This window comes from Cyanistes caeruleus, chromosome 6 (assembly GCF_971803275.1).
Source record: "Cyanistes caeruleus chromosome 6, bCyaCae1.hap1.1, whole genome shotgun sequence".
NCBI classification, from domain to species: domain Eukaryota; kingdom Metazoa; phylum Chordata; class Aves; order Passeriformes; family Paridae; genus Cyanistes; species Cyanistes caeruleus.
In genome coordinates, this window is record NC_141706.1 from 23,765,204 (window position 1) to 23,786,276 (window position 21,073).

The 21,073-nt window shown below is 39.9% G+C and overlaps 1 protein-coding gene across 14 annotated transcripts in view; it reads right to left on the bottom strand.

Annotated features, from left to right (window-relative positions):
- The window catches only part of TSPAN4 (tetraspanin 4), a 415,828-nt gene that overhangs the window by 307,696 nt on the left and 87,059 nt on the right, over nt 1–21,073 (bottom strand). For 2 of the 14 annotated variants that reach the window (XR_015288709.1, XM_086895708.1), the window contains exon 3: nt 8,215–8,314. The exons of 11 other annotated variants lie outside the window; for them this stretch is intronic. The gene's annotated coding sequence lies outside the window, so the exon portion shown is untranslated. The remainder of the gene's footprint in view (nt 1–8,214; nt 8,315–21,073) is intronic. One more of the 14 variants, XM_086895706.1, reaches the window with a different exon arrangement.

Sequence of the window (21,073 nt, forward strand, 5' to 3'; positions counted from 1 at the left end):
GGGAGATTCTTTGCTTCCACAACCTTGATGACATAACTTCTTTACAGATGTCTCAAGCAAAAAAAAACATAATTCTTCTACTGTCCAGTCTTTGTGCTGAAACATCAACATCAGCTTTGATGCTACCTCTACTTCATCTCATTCTTCTGTTTCTTCCTCCTTAAGCATCTTGGACTAACAACAAATGGCTAAAAAGTGATGAGCTGGGAATGGTACTTAACTGAAAAGTCATTAAACATTGGCACAGAGAACAATGCTCCCTGAAACATGGAGTTGTAATTATTTTCGCACTTTGAATAAGTCACAGAAGATAAAGATGAAAGGCCTACTACACTTTCAGGAAATTTATTACTACTTACTTAGAGCACAATTTCAGGCATTGAAAATGGCTGGAGTCAGGAAGTTTTAAAGTCTGTGCTCTCAAAAGCAGAGCCACTTAAAACCGCCTTTTGCACATTTAGGACTAAAATAAAAGTGCACTCCATGGGCTATTGATTTATTCCAGCCAACCGCAACTTTAGAGAACACATCTCATTATAAAATGTTCGTGGATGTTCTCCTAGTTCGTGGTTCATTTACAGATGATTATAGCACTGTTATTTCATACATCGGTGCTTTGTAATAAACAAAAGCATTGCCCTGGAGGGGCTTCAGTTTAACTGACATTTCTTCCAGGCACATTCTGTTGGAAGATGGTGAGAAAGTGCAGGAACTTCCTCAAGGACAACAGTCTTACAAGGGCACCCCATCAATTTAAAGAAAGCCCACACATCAACTTGTCCATGTGAGGCCAAATGACAAGTTCTTGTCTCAGTATGTGGACTTGCAAGGCTACTGTGTCTCATAATTTACCTATCTCTTTGAAAGCTAAAATTCACAGAGTGATTTCTAGAGCACAAATGGCTGAAAGTGAAACATCCCTTTTGACAGATGTCACATCACCAGCTCACATCTGACCTGAGTTTCTGAACTGAATAGGATTATGGTTCGCCAGTTCTTGAGATCTTCAAAATAAATTTAAGCTTTTTCAATACTACACACACAAGGCAGGAGGTTAGGGAGCTCTAATGTTTCTTAGCTGGTAGGGATCACCACTGAAAGTTATTGCACAGATACAGTGTGCAACTCCTGATCCAGCAGGTTGGGATGCCAGGAGAGGGCTGGTACGTGTCCTCTGTCCTCAGTACAGCACGGAGGCCCAGAGAGAGGCCGTAGTGTGACAAACTCTGGTGGGAATGGACCTCGTGTCCTCACTCCATCAGACATGCCTTTTGACCTAGGGTAAAACATCTCTCAGTAAAATTAGAGCAAAAGACTCGATCACCTTTGTAAAGTGTTTTTAGACAACAGGCATTACTATCAATATGAAGGATTCATTCTACAATTAACATACGCACTGTTCTATAAAAGCACTTCACACCACTAAAAGCTTAAATAGGGCACCTGAACAGAACTTTTTATGTCACTTTAGGCTTCTAGAATTTTATCTTGTTTAATTTCCAGTGAAATACCCATTCTCTGTTCAATTTTAGTTGTGACCTAAGTATTATTTCCAAGATAAAATGGATTTGAAAATTAAGTGGTTCTTACTCGTACCACTGCGGCTGAGGGAGCTGGGGTTGTTCTGCCTGAAGAAAAGGAGGCTCAGGGGTGACCTTATCCCTCTACAACTGCCTGAAAGGAGGCTATAGCAAGGTCGGGGTCAGCCTCTTCTCCCAGGCAACCAAAAACATGGCAGGGGGACACAGCCTCAAGCTGTGACAGGGGAGGCTCATGTCAGACACCAGGAAGAATTTCTCTGCAGGAAGGACAGTCCAGCATTGGAATGGATTTCCTAGGGAAGCAAAGGAGTCATCATTCCTCATGGATGTGAGGAGGTGTTCAGCACACACTGGATGTGGCTCTTAGTGCTATGGTTTAGTTGACAAGATGGTGATTGGTCAGATGTTGGACTCTTATGATCCTGTAGGTCTTTTCCATCCCCATGGATGCTAAGATTCTAAGAATATAATTCATGTAAAAAATAAGGCAAACAAAATTATAAATTCCAAATGACCACTTGTAAATCCCAGTTCAAACATTATACAGGACACCCTCAGAGGTCTCTGCAGACCCCTGTATTGGACCCACATGTACACATGTATTTTATGGAACAACACAAGCAACTCTTAGACAACAAAGTTCTCAAACTCCTAATTTTATTTCATGATCCAACATCCATAGTCAGATGCAGCAGAGAGAGTTCAGAACAAAGTGTAAAACTGTTGCAAACAAAAAATCGAGAACTAGCTCTAAATTATGAAGCAGTAATGTCCTTATTCTTCAAGCTCATTTGAGAGCTTTCCTAAACAATTCACTTGGCCACCAGTTTGAAAGGCAGAATTATTTTTTTTTAACTATTCCTCTACCTCAAATTTAGTGTAATCTCTACTAATATACAGACATACTATATATATATCATCTAACAACTTGTTTTTGAAGAGTAGGAACAAATTGAAAATTTCACTCCCACTCTACTATGGTTGAATTCAAATAGTTTAAACACAGCTTCCAATGATGCCACATCATGTGCTAAGTGTTACACTGAGCAGCCGGAAGGGAAGTTGTAAAGAGGAGGAGGAGAAGGAGGAGATGCCACTTGGCTAGAAAATGAGCCAGGAATCAGATGCCAGCCAGAAAAACAAATTGACTCCTCCTGAAGAGGTCTGGGGTGTTTTTTTATTAAAAAGATTTTAAAAAGCAGATTGTCTGGCTGAAAAATGAACAGGTGGTGACTGTACTTAAATTTTGTTTTGAAGCCCAGGTTCAAGAACAAATGGAAATGATTGCTGAACTGTAAAAACACAGCATTATCATTGTCATTCAGTTATATCCATCAGAATAACAGCTCACTGTGAGTGTACAGTCATAGTCACAGCAAGGCACAGTGATACAAGGAAGTCTCTTGCAGCTAAGGGATTTCTATAAAGAAAATCAGGGCCAATGACAGGTTATGGCCTGATGCTAAATTTCACCAAGCCAGTCTCTGTGAATTCAAATAGGCCTTAAAGGGTATCTCTTCCCAAAACACTACATGGAATGAAGGCCTGCGCTTTCCTTCAAACACAACAATGCTATGGATCTACAGTCAGATTAGCAGTGGAGTAATCTATACATCAAAGTGATCACCCAGAAATCCAAGAGTGAGATTTAAGTTTCCTGCCCAAATCCTCCATTTAGAAACAAAGATTCCATGCAAAGTGGGCTGGCTAGAACATCAGCCGGATCAGTTGTGAAATAAGATGCCCAATGCTTTAGTCAATGCCCACATTATTCAGATTCTCAGGAGACATATACTCAGGTTGGCCAGGCTACGCATGACAGACCAGCAGGCACTGAGCCTTTCTAACCACCAAGGGTCACTGCTGGTTCACTCAGATGAGGAAACAGTGGGGAAAGTGCTTTTGATTATTGTAAGAAACTGGCTGGGTCTGAGAAGGCCTTGTAATCTCTGTCATGGCTTGATGATGATGCTCTTCTAAGATACATCCCATGGCAACAGCAGTCCTGACTGCAGTGCACAGCCACTAAGAGAGAATGCAGGTTGGTTGAAGCTGCCCTTCCATTAAATTCTTCTTCAGTCATTTACATTTCACTCAGAAAGAAATGTGCTATCAAGATCCTTAACTTACACAAGCCCAAGAACCAACAGCAACTTGGATAACTGACCTGTCATCCCCAAGGCACACATTAGCCATTAGCAAATCTCTACTTGGAATCTCTGAACTTTCATCTTTGCATGGGCTAAGGAGGGGGTCATAGGAAATTCCTGCCTGTTACCACAGATAAGAGCAATTCTCTATTTTTTTTTCCCCTGGGATCAGCCTTTTTTCCTTCTTTTAGGATAGTTTTCAAAGTTATCCGTCCACTGGGCTAATACCAATTGATTTCACTACTCAGCCTTACATTATCTTCCTTCTTGTTCAAAGAATTGCTATCATGTCATCATCTTATTTTGAAAAAGGTGAAAAAGACGGTTTTAAGACTGGTTTTAAGCACCAGTTACTGTCTCAGGTTCTCAGTCTTCAAATGGCAGGGGGAGAGAAGGAACTCCAGTGTTAACAAGAAAACGTGCTAATGCACCCCAGAGCCCCACAGGGCCTCAGAAAGCATCAGCACATCTTACCTATGTGAAGCTTTTCAGCTTTTTTTTTCTTTTTAAGAGGGAACAGTGTGCAGCCAGGAGCCACCCAAATATGACTAATTTACACACTCCTGAATAACCCAGCTACTATACTGCAGCTTTGCACCTATGGAAAGCCCAGCAGCAGCAAGAGCTTGCACCAGGCTGAGGATCTGGGTGGAATGTTCTGCAACAGCAGCTCCAGGCTGGGCCATACCTGGAGCTCAACACTGCAAGGGTGGGAGATGCATATGGGAGTCCTCTGATCTCTCTCTGCCACCACTACAGCAGAGAAAGCAGCACATGAACCTGGCAAAGGAGTCCAACACCACCCACGGAGAGTGCCGAACAGGTGAATGAAGACACAAGCAGTTTTAAAAGCTTGCACAGGGCAGCAATGATTGAAGAAAAAGCAAACTAAGACTTAGGAATAAAGAAGAGAGCAGGAAATTGCAACTGGTCAGGCAACAACAGGGAAACTGGTGAGAAAATGTTTTTATTTGATGGGGACAGGAGAGTAAGCTGAAAGCACACAAAAGTTGCTAACTGATCAAGGGCACAGGGACTAAAGCACAGCTAAAGGGAAAGTGGCCTGACACCAGCTGTAGGGCCACACTGCAAAAAGACAGGCTTGCAACAAAAAATAATAATCTAGACAAAGAGGAAGAAGAGGTTGCCCTTGGGAAAACAGGTGCATACATAAATCCTTCACACCTGTATATATGCGCCTCTTGATCAGAGTGAATATTTCCTGAGTCTCATTGATTCTCTGCTGTCAATAAACACCTGTTAACCTGCTGGCAAGGTATCTGAAAAAGAGCACTCAGTTACATAAATATGAAGAAATTACACAATTTGTGTCTTAAACTTTTGTTGATGTGAAGTCACTCACATGGTCCTCTGGTGGAGATGGAGGACGAGTGGCTACTCAGCTGCAGGTAAAGGCAGGCAGCATCAGAGTTTAGGAAACCTGCTGCAGGAATTGCACTGTATGTGCAGCCACCTGGGATTTTCAGTCAATCAGGAAGATTGGCTAGATGAATATTCAAAGTCTAATACTCTGAGGACAGTGGATAACCAACTCTCTTCTGCTGTAAATTGTCAGAAGGAAGAAGGCAGAAATCTATCTTTAGCTCTTCAAATTACATTACACATTAATTAATTATATTAAATATTCCCTGCACAGTCTAAATATAACTTACATCACTTATTTGCATCTTTGTTGAATTACGGGACAACTCCCTTATGGGTCAGGCACAAAAATTCCATTTACCCAGCATCAGCATGACAACACCTTCCCTTGAGATCATGCCTTACAAAAAGAGGCTGGGGGGGATAGCACTGGGGCTTCAGCACACATCAAGTCCCGGCCCTCCACACATTCTTAGGCTTGTTTAGTGCCAAGACCCTCTACGGCCATTAACAGGGCTGCTCATGAGAGTAAACCAGAGCTGGGAGTAAGGACCATATTAAAGCTTAGATGAAGAAGGGAAATGGATGAGTCCCAGGGACCAGGATCCAAGCACTTGCATGATAAAACAAATACAAAGTATAGTCTTGAATATTAATATCTCATACAGATTCTCACCTGCAGTGTGAGTACTGAATCTTCCCTCTCCAGAGAGAGACAAGTGGCTACAGCCTCCTGTGCAGCAATGTCTGCACTGCATGCACCTCCTTGCCTGCGATTCAGAATCGTGCAGGACAAAAACGGTGCTCGAGAAGGAGCTCTGAGCCTAACAATTCAGCATACAGACAATAAACCTTTCTTTAGGAAAGGATAAAAAGTGTGAGCAAGAAAAAAAGCAGAGGCTTCATTAATTTGTATCCATCTACTAAAGGCAGACTGTTCATGGTGTTGGGAAGCTCCCTTCCATCTAATGTTTCACCTAAGGCAGAGTATTTCTGACCTGCCGGCAAGGTTGCAGCTGACCTCAAGAACAATGGACCCATGGACAAAAAGGGAAAATAATATTACTGTGCTTGTGACAACAAAGACATGAAAGATTGTAGTCAACAGCAAAGCAATACTCTGAAACATGTACTACTGAGAGACTGTCACCATACAGCAAATTTCAGCAGTAAATATGTCTCTGCAGTAGCAGAAATAGAAGATGTTCTGTGCTCATCATCGAAATTGAATTAAAAAAAAAAAAAAAAAAATCAACCAGTCAGGCTATATGCACACAAACAGGCACACACATAAATCTTTCATAAACTGGGAGTGTTTCCAGCCTTTGACGCTCTGTCTTCAACTAACGTTGCAGTTTCTCTCTGAGTTACCCCAAAGCTCCAACAGATTGTGTGGCACTTGTATTAGCACTCACCTGGAATGAACAGAAGGGGAAGATGGTGAAAGAAAGATGGCAAGCAGCACAGCAAGTTCACAGTGTAATAAAACACTAAGTAACTGAGGCCATTTGATTCTCTCACCAAGAGCTCTCACTCAGCTGTAGCACAAGACTGAATTAATTCCTGCCTTTGCAGTTGTGTAAAAACACAGCTCACCACCTTCACTGTGAATGGTTCACATACACACAAGGACAAAACTGAGTCCAAAGTGATACAGAATAGTTCTGCCAGCCACCCAAAGAGCATATCCAGCCACATACTGACAAAAGCTGCATTTGACAAACACACTGGTTTCCAAGCCCTGGCTACCATCACCCATGCAGTCCTTTACTGTCTTGATCAACTGATCCGTAAGTGACTGCAGACTGACATAAGTCAGTTCTTAAAACACACCAAAAAACAGAATATCAATGAAGATACAGAGTGGGCAGCTTCTGCCACTGCACCAACACTCATCAGCTGAAGCAATGAAACCCGTGTCAATCACTTTGTGTAACAGAAAAAGTCACTTTAACAAAACTTTGTCACAGCATCCATGTCTCTTGTTGTTAAACTAAATACTGACATGCTGAATTCCCTATAGATACCAGGAGAGGCATCGGCCTATGACATTTGATTCTGGTAACATTATCTCTTAAGTTTATTTTGGATTTTACAACACATCTATACAAGAGCTGCAAGTACCTGGCAATATTATCAGCTGTTCTGGTGAACTCTACCTAGGGAGGGAAAGGAGGAAAGAAGGGAAGAAGTCTCAGAAGTGACATCTCCTTTAAGGCTCTGCAGCAGCTGGACAATCTTTCTGGTAAAAGCCAGTAAAACGTGCATCTGACTGGAAGAACGAAGGCTCAAGTCCCCACCTCCCAGCACAGATTACTTATAAAATTATGCCACAGAGTTTATTTATTTATAGTAATACAACAGTCCTGAAACAGCAGTGAATGGAAGAGTTCTGCCTAACTTTGAGATCTATAAAGCATTTCTAAGGCTGCAGAAGAAAAAAACCAAAACCAATACCAGACCTCAGCCATGCACCCTTCTCTGCTTCTGTGTGATTTCACAGACACTTTACTGATGTTTACAGGCAGTAGCTCACCAACCTGAATACAGAAAACTGCTATTTGTCAAGAAAAACAGGGCACAAACAGCATATTTTTGCTATTCTGTTCCAGCATGTCTGCAGATTGTCTTTCCTTCTGTAAGATGTTCCTTCAGGGTAATTCAAAATCCTAGCCTCATTCAGGTCATGGAACTTCCACAAGATCATCAGCAAAGGCTTTTACATAACATGAGCCATCTTAACTAGTGGATCATGCCTACTTTAGGACCACAACACTACTACTTATATCTTTAATGCATCTCCAGGTGGGTAGGGTAAAGAAACTAAGAAGAAGCTTTTAATGAAATCTCTGTGAGAAACAGACACACTGACCCCTAATCATTCAGGGCTTTATGATGCAGATATGTGCACTTTCTAAATAAAAATATCACCAGATCTTTTTAATGAAGGGCTTGTATCAGCTATGAGGCACTGAAATCTCCAAGCCATTTAAAGGTAAAATCCATTTGAACAAGAGAAATTGGAGATTAAAATCAATCTGCTGCCTGATAAGCAGGAGCCCCTGTTTCCCCAGTAAAGTATTTAGTATTACTTGAGGCAATGCCTGTGCACACCAAAGTGGGCAAGTGTTTATACTCACTGAGTGACTGCCAGAAAAACTTACTGCTGGTTATCTCCTGGGCCAAATCCTGATTCAGAGAGCTACAAAGCAAAAGTGAGCAGTCAATATCCCAGCAGATCTGTGAATAAAAGAGATGATTATAAGTCCAGATAGACCTGGGGGAGCCATGTAAATGTACTACAAGCATCAAGATTTATATTAATGTCTGGAGCTGACAAGGTCCCTCTTGTTATTTAATTGCCCACTCATGACTAAGCTAAGCGAGTCCACGTGGGACCATGAGGTAAAGACGAGTGGCTCTGTCTAGCCTCAACACTGAATGCAATACAACACTAATATAAAGAGTGAATCTCCCAAGCACAGATCACTATATTATCAAGCATTTGCTGACAGCTAAAATAATTCAATTTAGGGCAGAAATATACCTTGCAGGGCACAGACAGACTGGTCTCTGCACACTAATCTGGCAACGATCTTGCTAGGAAATTTGCTACTGAAACCTCTACCTCTCCTGCTTACACTCATTTAAAATGATGCCACAGAGATTCCTTCACGCTTTAAAGCTACAATCACAATGTTAAAAATATTCACTGCCTCCTCCTGGCATCAGGGATCTCCACAGGTACAAAGGTCAAAAGACAGATACATAGATAGATACATAGATAGATAGGCAGACAGAGCATGTACTCCACTGCCACATTTTCTCCATTCTCTTATGTTCTTCATATCCATTTATTGCCTCTGACTTGACTGCAAGTACTTCAGGGCAAGAACTCTTGGATAATAAGCCTTTGTGTAATGCATTATTGATGTCCATGTGGGCTTCTAGGCAAAACTGTGACACAAATCCTAAATGACAGTGGTAAGACAACTACTGGCATGAGCTTACAAGCCAAGCTGAGCCCTTTAGAAAAGTCTGGCCTCAGTGATAAATTCAGGCTTTTAAATAACCCATAGTCCCAGAGCATTTTCGAGTGACTCATCTCCGCCAATTAATTTATTCTTACAACACCTAGGCTAGACAGGGAAATTTAAGCTCCCTCGCTTAAATGACTTTGGGATACTGAAGGATGTGCAAAGATAGGACTGAATGCAAGATCTACAGCCTTTGATCTTAACCACAAGACTGTGTTTTTTCCCTTTGGGAACTACAGCCTGATTCCTGATCTCAAGTCACACATCATGCCCAACACTCTCGTAATAATTAAGTAGTCATATTAATAAGTTGCCTCCAAAGACCAACATCTTTACACTTATGAAACAAGGTCAGAGAAAGTTGAAATATGCAGGTGTTAATCTGTGCAATCCAAAAGAGGTAATGCATTTAAAATGTGTTACTTACATCCTAAAAGGGTAGGTGTGAGCCAAAACTTCCCATACACAGTATATTTAATACAGTAAGAGAGGAAGGAAGGAAAGATTGGATCTGAAATACTTATTTTCTATTCTCTAAACTATATTAACTCTCTTCCTGACACAGCAAAAGAGAATCTAACCTCCTAATTCATCCTTACAGCACTGTATTAAGTAGGAGAGTTTTAGCTCTCCTTTACAGATGAAAAATTGACATGTATTGACTTAACTAAACATAAAAGAGTGAAACATCCAGCAAAGCAAACAGCCCATCTGGCTGAGTACTTTTAGAAGCTATGTAACAAGATGGAAAAGCAAATAACTAGTGAAACAACGTATGGGGGAAGTGTGTATTTTAACCAGGCAGGAGTTTGCGCAAGCGACACACAGCCTGAGACCTGGAGGTGGGTCCAGTTGCAAGTTTCCCTTAGACCTGACTCAAGCCTACCATTTTTACAGTCCTGCTTCTGAAAGGAGTATAGGAATAGCTCCTTTCCATCTTGCCCACCAATATGCTAAATCCTTCAGCATCCCTACATGTTTGCAGGGAGCACAGTGCAATGAGATCCTGACTGAGCACAAGGCCATCAAGCCATGTCATGGCAGGCATGACAATGCCTTCAAGCCAAAGTGACAGCAGAATCACAATTCTCACAATTACACAGGTGTACAATTAAAGTTTACAGGGTAGATATACAGTCTAAGTGTTTGCCCAAACATCTTAGGGTTAACTATAAGCACTGCCCTAAGACATCTTGTTCTGTACTCCCATTAAGATCACACAAGTGCTACGAAATGTTATGCCACTTTTCAGGAAGAAAAGAGTCATTTGCAGAGAGCAAGCACGTATATTATGGAAGATGCTGTTACAATCAGGCATCCCACAACTGTTCCTAGATAACTGTGCCTCTGATAATAAAAGCCAGCAACTGCATTTAACTCACTGAATGCCATTTATCAGTTTACTTCTACAGAAAGTTTTCTAAACAAGTCTCAAGAAGCAAACTGAAGTAGTTTATTGTAAGCAACCTCTGGGATAGTGGAGAGCCTACTCTCATCCAGAGAGCCTCAACTGGTACCACAATGTTAAAATTACTTGAGTCTAGATACAACATGAGCCATAAGAAACAACAGATTTATTAGTTATGGTTTTTTTCAGCATTTAGACTCTAAAGATATTGAAATAGTTAGATTTGGGTAACAGGGACTCCTCCTGGAAAGGTCCAGGGTGTTTGACCATACAGAAACAAAACCCAGAGTCTGTGGGTTTGGGTGGTTTGGTTGGGTTTTTTGGTGAGGTTTTATTGTTATTTGTTTTGGTCTGGTTTTTTTAAGTATACCTTGTGGGGCTGGAAACTTCCATAGTAGAGACAGATCCCTTTGGAGAAGCTTCCGACTCTTAACTCTGACATGATGCTGTGAAAGTGAATGAAACTGGTGGACTTGTGTGGGGTATTCATTTTCATTTCATTTTCATTTATAAACCATTTCCTGCCACCTCCCTGCTTACACACACTTGGACTCAGTAGTGAAGAAAAAACAGAATGGGAAAGTCAACCAAAGATACGTAACAGAAGTGAGAAACCAGCTTTTAAAGCAAAGCCCAAACAAACACAGACAAAGTCACTTCATTAAGTGCCCCAAAAAATAAAGAGCTGCAGCTTTACAGAGAAAGCAAAATCTGAAATCATTCAAATGAAATCCTCAGCTGGGCAAAGTTCACTGTGGTTTTGTCAGTGACATTAATAAGGTCAGGATTGGCTGCTCTATGAGTTGAAATACACTAACCCTATTGGAATGCTCTCCATTTTGAGAATTCCAGTCACCACTATGAAGATCTAATCTAAATTCTACTGCTGTGCATCACAGTAATGCAACAGAAGGAAAATACTGCTTCAAAAGATTCACAATTCTTCAGTACAGGCATTTCTACCAAAATCTTACTGTTCATAAAATCAAAGCAAATTGACAATAGGGGGAAAAAAAACCAAAAACAAAGCAAAACACCAAGAAAAAAACCCAAACAAACAACAACAACAAAAGATACATGTTGTACCACCCCACAGTGATTCCCTAAGAAAAAGGGTTTTGCTTAACTTTTCATTTTAAATTACTTCCCCTTATTTTAAATCCCATCCTTTCCTTCCCCCCCCCCCAATGGATATTATATTTACACTTCAGATAATAGACTCTTTGGTTTTTAAGTGTGAAACAAAAAAATAGGTATCTCCCTATACATACTTGTGAGGCTATGGAGTTCTCCTTTGTGGAGTCTCAACAATTTTAGATTTTGCTCAAAGTCAGCATGAAGTAGTATCCTCAACAAATTTCCAAATACCAGAGAAACCTCTACCCTCCACGTGGCTATTTCCACATCTCATTCCATCAACTGATTTTAAACAAGGATCAAGAGAAAGGTGGGCCAATTTCTAAACAGAATTAAGGAGAAATTCCAGAAAATCAAAATCTAAAGCTGATTCATCTAAAAATAAATTAACTCACACAGACAACACCACAGACAAGTAATACTGAAGAGCAGCATCCAAGGCTCAGAAGGCAGAACATGCAGGTTCCTTGAGCTGAGCAGCCTGTGAAAGCTCTAAGAGGAAATGCCACATTTAACAAAATAAACAAAGCTGCCAACCGTGAAATGAGGATGCTTCACATTCTAGAAGAAAAATTCAAATTAAAACACCCCAAAAGCAGTGAAGTTAAGCATCTTAATGTGCAGTTTTGTGTTAAAATGCAATTGGTCTATCTCAGAGATGGCTATTTGCATCAGCTTTTGAGTAACAAGGACTGCACTAGGAATGAGAATCTCAGCTTTGTCCAGGTACACGTTGAGTAAACACCTGCAGACAAACAGGGCAGAGTCATCACAAGGTGCCTGTCTGAAAACACCACACCTACACTGTCACTGCTCTTGTTCAAACACAGGTTATAGCCACAAAGACTGACAAGCAGCCTCAGCAGATAGTGCAGGCCAGCACATCGTCAGTCTTTTAGCACTGTTTTGTTTTACAAATCCAGATCTATCAGCCTGCTCTACTCTGTTTTCATATATACATTAAAAAAAATAAAAATAAAAAATAAAATTAAAGAAAAATTATATATATATATATACACACACAGAGATATAAATACATACATATTTTTAGATAAATAACTAAAGATTACTGAACAAGATAGTGGGAATCAGTGAATGACACCTTAAAAGCTGGAATTCACTATGCTTATTACCATGCTTATGTGACTCATTAACAGTGTAGTGAAAACTCATTAACCACTTTTTCAACAACTTTTCTACACTAACCCTTAATAAACAGATTTAATCATTTTTTCTCAGTGTGCGAGCTTTAGTCATAGAAAATACACACTTAAACAAATTATTAATTAATCTCTCCTCAACATCTACTATACTTGAAACATCTGGCATTTTTTCTTTCCCAATGAATACAGTTCCTACGGGCTTGGCATTTTAATGATAGTTCTTTTAAGTAATTCTAATTATCAACACCAAATCATGTTTTGTTTGAACCAGGTCTCATTACACCGGCTCCAAAAGGAATTACTAAATTACTAAAATCAATCCATCAACTGCTAACTCCTGAACATATCTACTGAGACAGAGCCTCCAAGAGGACATGCATTCCTCTGTTCCTTGCCATCTTCTGCATACTTATATTGGACTGCAGGACTGTTACAAAAGAGCACAGAAGACTACTTGAAAGCCATCATGAGATATGAAGTCATGTGCTTTATACAACTCCCAGTGGGCAGCATGCATACAGACAAAGCAAAAGAGGAAATAAATTCCTGACAAAATGATCACACGCTCTAAGAATGCCTCTTTCATTCTCTATTACCAGAGATCAAGGACTAAGGGAAAAAGAATTACTTATTATTTCCCCCCACCACAATAAAAGGTTTCCTTATAGGTCTCCCACATAGTGTAAAGTGGTAGTGCTTCCTAAAGCTCCCTCTGTGTGGACCCTGGTGTTAGCCTTTCCAATATACACAATAAAAAGTGTTTTCTCACCTCTGACACTCAATGAGTCCTATTTCCAAAACAGCTGTCTTGCACCATTTGTCACTTAAGAGAAAGCCCTGAACAAATGGAGAGTACATTGACCTGTAACTAAGACAAATGTTGCTAAGACGCACAGCTTAATTGCATCTGTCAAAAATTTATTCAAGCTCACTACACCTGATGAATCATCACCACACACTTGCTGACTGCCAGACTGAACTCTTTAAGGACAACAGAAGTCTTGGAACACATCCACCTAGAAACCTTTAAATAAAAGTCTATAAATAATAACAAATGTACTATATTGGTTGTGCTTACAGTCTTCCTCAAGTTTCACAGAAGGGTCTTATCAATTCCTCCTCTAACCCTTCAAATTTATTGCATTATTTTATATATATATAATACAGTATTATTTCTTATATTACCCAAAATGGATATCACAGCCACCTTCCACAGCTACAGTTCAGCTGGAAGATAAGCAAATTTTATTGGCTTGTATTTATTTTGCTGCCTGTTCAGTTAATACTTGCAGTGTGTGATCAATTATTTCATCTGCAGAATTAGGAACAGGCAGATGCCCTCTTAGAAATAGGTGATATTTCAGTGACTTCACAATCAGCTTTCTTGTAGAAAAAAAAGCCAACTTCATGTTGAAAATATGGCAATTCTATGAATCTTGTAATGGTGTTGCAATGGAGGTTTGTAAACCTAGAGCTAAGAATAAGGAACACCATACATGTATTGTCAGCTTATCTGAATACATGTTTTACTCAGAATTAGAGATATACTCATCTCAGCAGAACTCCAGATGACTTCTCTAAGCATGATTTGGTTTTCCAGATACAGCTTGGTAAGCAGGAGGCCACAAAAAAATTCTATCAGAATACAATGAAGTAGCAGAGACTTCTGTTAAGATTAAATTTAAATTTCTTTCAGTTTTTTCCTAATTTTTCTTCTTTCTTGAGTCTCATCAAGATTCTCCTATAGTCTCTCAGAGTCTATTCACTATATATATATATATCTGGGCTGTACAACCCCCAAATTCATCTCAGATTTCCGCCCTGTCACCCCTTCCAAGCTTAAAGGCAGGTTCTGGGTATCAGTCTCCCGGAGCTTATATGAAATGCAGTTTCATTTCCATGAAGGTGAAGGAGTCTTTTATGTTCCACTTGAAATAATTTACAATGTGCAGCAATTATTCAACTCCTTTTTTAACCAGATCTTGGTCAGGCTACACTTTCTTACTGCTCTGCTTTCAAGTATCCTGCTTCTACAATAAGCCATTCATACAGCCTGTTGATACAGACTGCATGCTACATAAGGTTCTAACCTGTATTTTTCAATTTCTTATATTCTTGATTGAGGAAAAATTTCTCTCCTCAATAACCAAGCAGTTCTGCTCTTTCACTGATGGGGGAAAAAAAAAAAAAATCCAAAACAAAAAAAAAAAAAAAACCAAAACAAAAAAAAAAAAACCAATGCAAGAAAGAGGTAGATTTACAGCCAGAGCTCCTTCTCTTCCGTAACTGTAAGACTGTTCATTTCTTCCAGAAAAAGTCACTTGATCTCTCCTTGACTGACAAGTTCCTAAAACTCATATTCCACCTACAACAAATAAGACCTTGCTCCACAAGCTGTAGTAACTGTGACTGCATGTATGGGGACCTCCAACATTAAAGTTAAAATCCTAATCAAAGAACTCTGCTTTGGTTCACTGCAAAAAGAAGTCACTTGACTCTTCTGCATACCAGTCTCTGGAACAAGGGAGATAGTGATGTTTACCTCCTCATAAGAAAGTCAAAAGCTTGTTAAGTATTTAAGGATTGCTGCATGGCAGATGCTAAGTATTTCAGTAGGATTTCACACCAGCAAGATTTTAATTACAGCGGTTCCTCATTTATTAGATTCCCTGATGAACTGATAGGCAGACTCTCATTTATTCACAGTGAATACCCAAAATGTCAACTAGGGTTGAGAAAGTGCTGTATACAACTTCAACCCTAAAGTGTTATGTACACCAACACTACTTGGCTTTTTTTGCATACACACTTACAAAGACAGAAGATCATCTCTGTTTCTCTGTGCAAGAGAGAGGAGTGACCCCACATGAGACTGATCACCATAAGGTGTTCAGCCAAATTATACCACACTCATGGCAATCCCTTGAACTAAGTTACTTACCTGAGTTATAGGGCTAACACCGACCTTTGAAAAACCAGGATGCTCTACAGGTGTCAACCAAAGAGATGGAGGCTCATTCTACTGAGAGTTCAACTACAGCAGATGAAGATGCACTTTCATTTGACAAATCTGCAAACTAAATGCACATCTAGTATAGTAGACAAGTTGGTAAAACCTCTTGCAATGCTACTGCAACTTCCCAGGCTTCTTTCACCTTGCTACCAAGTTATCTAGGCACTGCCACAGCTTGGACCTTGTTTAGAAAACTTTACTGTTCCTCAAACTTCTCTTCAAAGTGATCCTTAAGTTTAAATTTAGTTAAGCAGCTGCAATTCAGACTTACTCTCAGCTGCAGGGACCCAGGAATTTCTCCCTGGAGCTCTAAGTCTAGCAGTGGTAGGATGAAATTCTGTGTGCCAGTTGAAGAGTCAGTGACCAGGTCTCATTACACCTGTGTCACAGGGAGTACTGACATCTCTGGCCTTGGCAGCAGCTCCCACCTCTCACACCGTGCAGGCAGGCAGGCAGGTGTGAGCTGGCTCGTGCATCCCAATGCATTGATCCCTGCCTCAGATTTTTTGCTACCACAGGAGACAATGATCTAAGCACCTAAGAAGTCACCGGCTGGCACCTCTAATTTTATTACAGAGAGGCTTGGATCAAGAATGCCATCAAATTTGCTAATAGAGATTCTCAACTGTGCTGCATAAACCATGAAAATGGTCACTTTACTGGTACAACCATTATTTGCAAGCTAGGCTGCTCCAGCCTCAGGAACTTGTTTCCTAGGCATTCTATAAGGCATTCTATAAATCTGGGGTTCTGTCTTTTGCACCAGAGCTTCCCAGGTGACAGGGCACCAAAATTCATTATGTGCTACATGCTTATAAAAGTGAAAATTTTCCTTACCAAGGCAACAGCTATGAAAAGCTTTCACAGATGCTGCTTGTGCAGGATTACTAAAACAGTTCCTTAACAATAGTCTTAATGAGGAATGGTGAGACTTAATTAAAACATAAAATAATTAAAAGGCAATCAAGAGCAATGAGAAGTTTCTGATTATTTTCCCCTACATTTAAAATCTAAGTTGTGGGGGAAGGGATTGCTTAATCTCCATGGTTTTCAAATGGCTTTTATAAAATTAAAGAATGAAGAAAATATTAGACAAAGATGTGTAATAAAAGTTTCAACAAAGCAATCAAATTATCAGCTAATATAATAGAGATAAAAAGATACTAACTTTTCATGCAAATAAATATCCCCATCTTTTCTCAGTATAAAAATAAAATACAGTAAGTCCTGGGATACAAATGCATGAATATGAATGCCCTGCCCATTGGTCTCAAACAGACCCTTGCTCCCTTGACATTCATTCTGGTCGCCTGGGCTCACAGCATTTCCAAAACATAATTATTTCAAAGGGAATGGGTAGCTGGAGCAGGAAACATTCTCTAAGCTGGAAGAAACACCTTGAAAGCAATTCAGTTTGAGTTGATTTTCTTTACTCCTTTCAAAAGGAGAGGAGAATGGATTGCAGAACACTTTCTATTAAATTTTATAGCAGTAACTAAGGATAACACTTTTACCATTACAGTGAACAAGAGCTTGAAAAACAAATTCTTTCCATTTCATTACTTTAAAAAGGAAATCTCTTTATATCCTGAAAAATGGGAGGGAGTTAGTTTGATTTTCTCTGTGGGCTTAGGCGGGAATTTTTAGTTGTTGTTGATTGTTTTGATCTTTTGGTTGGTTTTCTGTTGTTGTCACTGGGGTTTTCTTCCCTTTTAAAAAAGCTTTGTTTCTACTCAAGCACTGAGAGACTGGAAACAGCAATTGATTTGTAGGAACAAGAATGTCAGACCTTTCCAGCCACAGCAACTCAGGCTGCTTTGTTCTGTGTATACACGGTAGAACACATGATGGCATCTACAGAGTGAGCGTGTGGGAGCAGGGTGCAGAACATCCTAATGGCTCTTGCTCCCAGGCTTCATCACTGTCTACTACCTTGCAAATATAATAAAGAATTAAAAGCCTGAATTGTGTCATGTTTGCATTTTCTTGTGATTTACTCAGACAGCAAACTCTTCAAGACAAGCAGTAGCTCTTCCTTCCTCACTTCACAGCATCAAGCACCAACCAGTGCAGAACATAATTTGTTCAACACAACACTACTTTGACACAAACAATAAAACACATGAGCTCCAAAACTAAACCTGTGGCAGGAGGAGCTAAAGACAGAAGAAGAAAAAAAATGTTTATCAAGTTTATGAAATTTACTGTTTTCAAACTCATGGTGGCTTTGAATGCAAATACCAAAGAAATACAAACAGGCAAAACACAGAGTTGTGAAAGTTTACCTTCCTCCAGTTAAAAATCCAGGTGCTTGTTCGATGTGAAACCAGAGAAGGAAATCCATCCTGGGAAAAAGCTGCAAAATACCTCTACTGAGCCCCTTCCTGTTTATCACTGCTGGAACCCTTTTGCCACAATCCTTTCCAGTCCTACTAACCCAAGAAAACATTAATCACGAGCCAACCCTGGCACCATCATACCCTTTTCACTCTTCTGTAACTTCTCCTCCTGGAGGGAATGTGTCCATTGGGATCATCACCTCTCCAGAGGGAGGAGCTGGCTTGCAGAATGTGTACAGCAGATCCCACACCATGCCCCTCACCAGCTCTGACAATGGGCAATGCCCTATTAAGGATGATTATTTAGAACATCAAAACCCACAGAACAACTGCACAGGCTTCCATCTCTTGGATTGAGACTTATTCCTATCATCACATTTTAGAGAGACACTTGGCAAAACTTGTCCCAGGATATTTGTTATTTGGGGCCCAGGACATCGTTCTTAGAGTAAGAAGCTCGAACTGGTCTTTAAGTCAGCTTTAAAATGGGGATCGAGTGACAACTAGTGGAGATTTTCCTCAGTGCATCGCTGTGGATTCTTCTGCACGATGTAATCTGCACCAAGATCTCGTTTCACTGAAATAACTCAGATGCAATCCAATTACGGAGAAAAGCTTTCCAGGAAAAATGTGCAGGCTTATATGAAGACAAGGGAAATGGAATGTGTTCCTGTGACTCCAAGCTGTTCAGATACACACACAAACACAAGAAACCAGCCCCACGGGAACGTGAAGTAAAGATGGTAGGAGTCAGAAGTTTGGAGAAGGTAGCATTACCTTCCTCTCAGTACATCCTTAAAGAGGATGTGCATTTCCCTCCCTTAAAGAGTTCCAGCTGACAACTAGAAGCTTATGGCTCCTCAGCTAGAGGCTGAGGTTGATCTATTCTGTTTTACAGCCCATGAACATCTCCAGTCTGTGTATGCTTTTACACTCAGCAACACGATGTAGCAGTAAGTTCCACAGCTCTGTTCCACGTTGCAGGAAAATATATTTTCATTTACTTAATATCTACTACTTATTTCATTGGATAGTTTCTAATGCTTTATTTATGAGAAGGTGAACATTACATTCATTCCCTAATTTATCTTCTCTTCTTCCTTCATGATTTCACTAGCCCTCTCCTGCGACCTCTAATTTACCTCTTTTCCAGGCTTACGAGTCTAGAAATTGATGAATTCACACACAGCAGAAAAAAAAAAAAAATCTTTGATTTTATTTTCCTCTTTAATCACCTCTGAACACGGTGCTTACTCTTCCAAAGACTTATTAGGAGCAACTTTCCCAAGGCAGCTTTAGTTTTGGTATGACTCATCATCACTTTGTGGGGTTTTTGGTGGGGAAGAGAAAATGGCTATTTTCTTTTTACATGCCATATTTTGTATTCAGGGGTGATTCATTTTAACTGTCATTTTATCACCTGGTCACTCAGTACTGAAAGTAATTACAACACTTCAAAGTGCTTTTAAATCTGGCTATTGTTATTTTCTTAATAACACCATTGTGATTTATTAGTATTAGGCCCTAGTAAAGTACTACAGCTCTAACACAGCCATCAAAACATTAGGAAAATAATCCTCCCACACAAACAGCTAAACAAGGGCAAAAATTTGCAAGATCTTTGAGGAAGTTTTGGGAATTCACCCTGCTATGGTTTCCTGTCCAAAGCACTGTGGTCCTGGTGCACCGACCCTGAGAAAACGATGGCTGATGTTGTTATAACAACTTCTGAATTTAGTAAAAGGGGGGTGGAAGAGGGGGAGAGAAAGAACAGGGTGGGGGGGAGGTGCCAACTATAAATGTTTTTCAAGAATCTTCAATTAACATTATTCACTGCTTGTCACAGAAAGCTTAATCTTTAAAGTGCTTTAAATCATAACTAGAAGAATACAGAGAAAGTTGTAGAAATGTCAGTTTTTACTATTATTGTAGGTCCCCTCTTGAGCATAAGTGTCCTTTCATTAAAAAAAAAAAAAAAAAAACAACAAACAAACAAACAAACAAACAAAAAAAAACCCCAAACTAAGTTTCTGCTCCTCCTGACTGCAGAAGAAAGCCTGGTAATAATAAGCCTAAATGTTCATAAAGCAGAAGACTAATTAAAAACAAAACCCAATACTGTGAAATAACTTCATGATTTAAAACATATCTCCTGCTTCTGAAGATATGACTCATCATATGACTGCTTGTGGATTGGCTGTATCATTACAATGAGAGTAGCAAATGTGTCAATTACTTTATTAATATTTGCAGTTTCAATTTTCACGGCTGATAGAGAGATATGAAATACTGAACAAGGAAACAGTTTAATCTCTCTCCAGAACACTTCATGTTTTTAAATCATCTCTCCATTCAATCGACATACTGAACGCAGCCAGCTCAATACATGAATGCAATAAATTAATGTGGACTACAGATAAAATTCAGATTCTGCAGAAACTGAGTGCCTGTGTTCAAGACAGGAGCAAGGACTTAGCAATCTTTTTGTAAAGCACACTTCACTGGCTCTTGGTTGTACATCTTTCCTTTGGTCTAGTTGCTTGGCTCCTTAGGCTCACCAGGCTGCAGTCTGTTCCCATGAACACTTACCTAACCAAATTCCTGAATTGTGACTACATCAGTGAACCATCCTGACACAAATCCTGCTCCTGTAATCTTCCTCACAGCTGTCAGGGAAGACTGAGTTGATGATCTTTGTTCAGCTGGATACACATCCAAAGTACCCACCCAACAGAGGAGAACTGGCTGCCTGTCCAGTGCCACATGAAATGAAAAAAAGCCATAAAACACCACGGAGTAAGATAGAAAGTGACATCCAAATAGCCAAGAACAGAAACCACTGGGAAAAAATGGGGACAGAAAAGCCAAACATATACAAAAAGAAGCTGCAAAAATATCAGTG